Below are 5,690 nucleotides of genomic sequence, written 5' to 3' on the forward strand. Positions count from 1 at the left end.
GCTGTTTACTACACAAGCCCCACTCCTAGCTGTTTACTACACAAGCCCCACTCCTAGCTGTTTACTACACATGCCCCACTCCTAGCTGTTTACTACACATGCCCCACTCCTAGCTGTTTACTACGTAAGCCCCACTCCTAGCTGTTTACTGCATAAACTCCATTCCTAGCCCTTCCGCCCCAACCCCTGCCAGTAAAACCTGCAAAGCCACTCCCTGCTGCCTTCCCCCACCCCTCACCTATACCAATCCAAATCCTCCTTTACTAATGAAATCACCAACCACCAATCAAAAGTGTACTTGTATCCGACCCTACCCCTCTTGCTTTCTGTACCCCATAAAAACTTCCTCCACCCTGGGTTCGAGGCTCTTCCTCGGCTTGCATGCCAGGAGAGACCAGACCCGGGTCTGAATAAAACCTCACCTCATGCCTTTTACACTGGAGTGTGTCTCGGATTCGTCTGTTGGGGCTATTTGGGAGAATAATTTTTGGGCACAACAAAGGGAAGAAAAGGAATTTTTTTTTTTTTTTTGAGATAGAGCCTCAAGCTATCCCCCTGGGTAGAGTGCCATGGCATCACAGCTCACAGCAACCTCCAACTCCTGAGCTCAAGCGAGTCTCCTGCCTCCACCTCCCAAGTAGCTGGGACCACAGGCGCCCGCCACAACGCCCGGCTATTTTTTGGTTGCAGCCATCATTGTTGTTTGGCGGACCCGGGCTGGGGATTCGAACCCGCCACCTTAGGTGTATGTGGCTGGCGCCTTAGCTGCTTGAGCCACAGGCGCCGAGCCAGAAAAGGAATTTATAATTGCAAATTCTCTAAAGTAACTGCTCTAAGGGTTCTGGGGCTTATCTACCTATCAGCAGGTTTGAGCTGGAACAAGTAGTAAATTCTCCCTCTAGTGTAGAGCTTCCTAAGACAGGCACTTTAAGGCGGGGCTGGGGTCTGCAGCCTTGAACTGTTAGAAACCATGCTGGTTGTTCAAGCCTATTTGTATTTGTGTGATTGGCCAGAGTGGAAGAAATCATTAGTGTTGAGAGTCTGTAGTTTCTATAGGCCAAGATTGAGGCCTAGTGGACAAGAGGGCTTCAAGGAGCCTGACTAGAGTTTGTTTGTCAAGACAGAACCTTGGATTTAAGATGTCCAATGATTGTATGAGAAAACAACTCTTTGTTTCCATAACTAAAGTATCACATTTGATCTATAGCTAGTAGATAGTAGGCAGTGGTGGTGAAAAATCTTAGAAGAAATTGAGAAGTTAGAAAATGTTCCCAGAACTCAAAATTTTCTAGTATAGGATAGCCCCTCCCTTACTCACCTTTACCCCCAAGTAAACATACTCCCATTTCTGTTTACAAGGTTTTCCATCCCTGCTGTACCTTACCCTGCTTTTCCCAATCTATAGCTAATCTGCTACCTCAGGGGTTAGACATACTCTAGAGATAAGACTGCTACTTCTGTTGGCGCCCATGGGTAGGGTGCCGGCCACATACACTGCCGAGGCTGGTGGATTCGAACCTGGCCTGGGCCAGCTAAAACAACAATGACAACTACAAGAAAAAAAAAAAAGCTGGGTGTTGTGGCAGGTGCCTGTAGTCCCAGCTACTTGGGAGGCTGAGGCAAGAGAATCGCTTAAGCCCAAGAGTTTGAGGTTGCTGTGAGCTGTGACTTCACAGCACTCTACAAAGGGCAACATAGTGAGACTCTATGTCAAAAAAAAAAAAAATAGACCGTCACTTCTTTTTTTTGAGACAGAGTCTCATTCTATTGCCCTGGGAAGAATGCCTTGACATCATCATAGCTCACAGCAACTTCAATCTCTTGGTCTCAAGTGATTCTCTTGCCTCAGTCTCCCAAACAGCTGGGACTACAGGCACCCTCCAAGATGCCTGGCTAATTTTTCTATTTTTAGTTGGGGCGAGGTCTCCTTGCTCAGACTGGTCTTAAACTCCTGAGCTCAACCAGGCTCAGCCTCCCAGAGTACTACCCTGCCCAGCAGAGACTGTCGCTTCTTCACCTCTGCTTTCTGCCTCCCAAAGGTAGAGAGTATAGGGGCCAAGGGAAATGTCTCCATCACCTTCTGAAGCTTCACTGAAAAATCAATTTACAAAAAGCAGATTAATTGGAGAAAATGCATACAAATCTATTTAATGTGCACACAGGGAGGACTACAGAGTGATTATCCACCCCCTCAAGGGGATTCAGGAACTTATTGACCATCCTGGCAGAACAAGTTGTAGGAGGGGAGAGAAGAGAAATTCTGTTGAGGGGATTACCAGGGAGAGTTAATGGATTGGGGAGCAGAGGTTAACTTCTACATTGTTTTGTGAAAGGGTCTGTTTAGGTGTGGTTACATTCTTGGTTTTACAGGGAGGGGAAGGAAAAACATAATTAGGGCCAGGCTTGGTAGCTCAGGCCTATAATCCTAGCACTCTGGGAGCTGAGGCAGGTGGATGGCCTGAGTTTAGGAGTCAGAGAGCAGCCTGAGAAAGAGTGAGACCCCATCTCTAAAAGTAGCTGAGCGTTATGGTGGGCACCTATAGTCCCAACTTTGGAAGGCTTTGGAAGGCTGAGGGAAGCTTTGGAAGGCTTTGGAAGGCTGAGGGAAGAGGCTCACTTGAGTCTAAGAGTTTGTGGTTGCTGTGAGCTATGACACCATGGCACTTTATCCAGGGCCACAGAGTTAGACTCTGACACACACACACACACACAAAAGGCAAAGTGCCATATTTTGGGGTGTCAATTTCTGAGCCCAAATAAGAGAATGAATGCAGCCTCCCATGTCTCTACATCCCTCCCACTGAGCCCCTCTCCACCATGAGCAAGACTTTATACTGGGTGGGCACTGAGCTACCCCATCTTGTGTCATGAAAATATGGGGAGAGTCAGAGAACATTGGGGGAAGACAGAAACTTGGATAACATTTACTACACAACCCTTGAGACTTTAGACAGAAAAACTGAGCCCTGTGGATGAATTAATGACCATGTGTCTTGAGTCCCAGGCCAGTACTCTGCCCCTTGCCGGTAAGATTACTTGCTTAGGCCCCTGGAAAGGAAGTATCAAAATGCACTAACCAGAGATAATTGCCTTATCAAACCTAGCCATCTTTTTAAAACCATAGATGAAATGAAAACCACAAGAAGACTGTGCTCAACAGTATTCACTCTCTGATCTTCAAGTAGTGCTCTGAAAATTCCCAGAAGCCAGTACTATCCTCTCCTTTTTAGAATCCCACATATCCCTGAGGACCTAATTCTAATCACACCCATTCCTGGAAGGCTTCATCAACCTGAAATGGATGATCTTCACCCTTTCTGATCCACTTCTGCCCTTCTTTATAGGGCTCATGGAATGCCTTGTACTAAGCTGTCCAATTTTGAAGCCATGTGGCTATTTAAATTATTTAAAATTAAGTTAAAGTCCAGGCGCAGTGGCTCATTCTTGTAACCCTAGCTTTCCAGGAGGCCAAGGCAGGTGGATCCCTTGAGCTCAGGAATTCGAAACCAGCCTGAGCAAGAGCAAGACCCAGTTTCTACTAAAAATAGAAAAACTAGGGTATTGTGCCCTGGCCTGTAGTCCCAGATACTTGGGAGGCTGAGACAAGAGAATTGCTTGAGCCCAGGAGTTTGAAGTTGCTGTGAGCTGTGATACCACAGCACTCTACCCAGGATGACAGAGTAAGACTCTGTCTAAAAAAAAGAAAAAATTCAATTCAGTCTTCAGTTTCACTATCCACATTTCAAATGCTCAGCAGCCACCATGTTAGACAGTGCAAATTTATAGAACATTTCCACTATTGCAGAAAGTTCTAGTGGATAGCACTACTTACTCTTAGTTACAATTTTATGTGTGGTACTGAAAGCTTGGCACTTGTCCACAAAGCCACATCAGAGGAATGAGGACAAGTGGTTGAGAAGAAGGAAAGAGAAGTTTATTTACTCTAAGAAAGGAGGAAAAATGGAGGACTTACTGTCTCAAAATCTAAATTTCCTGTATCTAAGCAGAAACACAGAGCTTTTAAAAGGAAGCCCTCCTAGGCTATTGCCATTTAACTACAGTTAGTGATTCCAATTGTCCAATCTCTGCCCAGACCTCTGCCCACCTAGGAGTCCTCCACTCACCCAGCCCAAGCCTCCAGACTGTTTAACTGACCATTTTCTGCACCTAACGAAAGACATTCCACTGTCCCTGAGACCACTGACTACCGCCTGCCAGGTGGGGATGTAGATCTCAGTTCCCAGAGAGATGGGGGAAGTTTTAAAGAGACAGAAATCATTTTTTGCCATTTTTCCCAGGTCATTTCCTCTGTTACATATTCCCCACTCTCAATTTTGCACTTCTATATTGATGGGAAGAGGGGTGATGACACCGTTACATGTATGTATTTTATTTTTGCAGCCCGGCTACAGGCTCTTTGAGAGCAGAAAGCATGCGTCATTAAACCTGTATCCTCCCCACTAGCATTTAGCATAGTGCTTTATAACTTAATAGATAGCCAATATACAACAGAACCTCTAGAAGTTGACCACCCAAGGAACTATAACAAACTGGTCAACATAAGGAACCAGGCCTCCGGCACTGATACGTACATGTAGTACCGGTCTATGAAAATTAGGTCAACTTAAGAAGGTGATCAGTGAAGGGAGGTGGCCAACTATGGAGGTTCTACTGAATTAATTTACGGGCTCCTCAGGAAAAACTGACATGTTAGTAAACTCGAGGATCAAATGGATATTTTTACTTTTTCCTCAGCTAAAAATAAATCCATCCATCTTCCAAGAAGAACAATGCATTAAGTCCAACAGATAAGAAATTCCTGTCCATCCAGGCATGGTCAGTAGGAAGAAAGAGCAAAGGAAGGGTTTGGCTAAAGTGTGCAGTGCTTGGCATGGAGATCAAGCTCCAGGCCCTCCCATCTATCAAAAAGAGCCTCTATCTGAACACCTAGTTCCCTCACTCCCACCTCCCATGGAGTTTTCCCTAATCTGAAATATTCCTATGAGGTCAGGGTGATGCCAAGGCCACCATTACGTTCAGCAATAGGCAGGACCAGCCACAGATGCACTGGATAAAATCAGACTGAAATTCCCTAATTAAGTTTCAGAACCATTCCAGATACCTTGGGCTTGGGGTGACAGGCCTTAGCCAGCCCACCTGTTCCTGTTTCAGAGCACATACCTCCAGCATTCCCAAGCTCTCACCCACCTACGTGATCTAGTCAATCAGGACAGCTTTGGGACTCAGTTTCTGTAGCCTACTTTTTCCTGGAAATCTGCTAGCAAGCAAGCACAGGAACCACACCTGATTATATGCAGTTCATGTTTTCTTACCTCACATCTTCTATTGTTTTCTAGTTGTTGAGAGTGTACTATTTGTACCCTTGAAGGCAGAGACCTCTGCCATCATTGTCAAACACATTTTTTGAGATGATTCAACAAAGCTGATATTTGTGGAAATGAGTGCTATGGAAGAGGCCTCAAAAATGTAAACTCTCAGCTGGGTACAGTGGCTCACACCTATAATTGCAGCACTCTGGGTGACCCAGGCAGGAATAGAGTATTGCTTGAAGCCAGGAGTTCAAGACTAGCCTGGGCACCATAGCAAGGCTCTGTTTCTACTATATATATATATATTTTCTTTTTTTTTGTAGAGACAGAATCTCACTTTATCGCCCTAGGTAGAGTGCT

Source organism: Otolemur garnettii, unplaced genomic scaffold (genome assembly GCF_000181295.1).
Source record: "Otolemur garnettii isolate 467f Iridium unplaced genomic scaffold, OtoGar3 scaffold00024, whole genome shotgun sequence".
Lineage (NCBI taxonomy): Eukaryota > Metazoa > Chordata > Mammalia > Primates > Galagidae > Otolemur > Otolemur garnettii.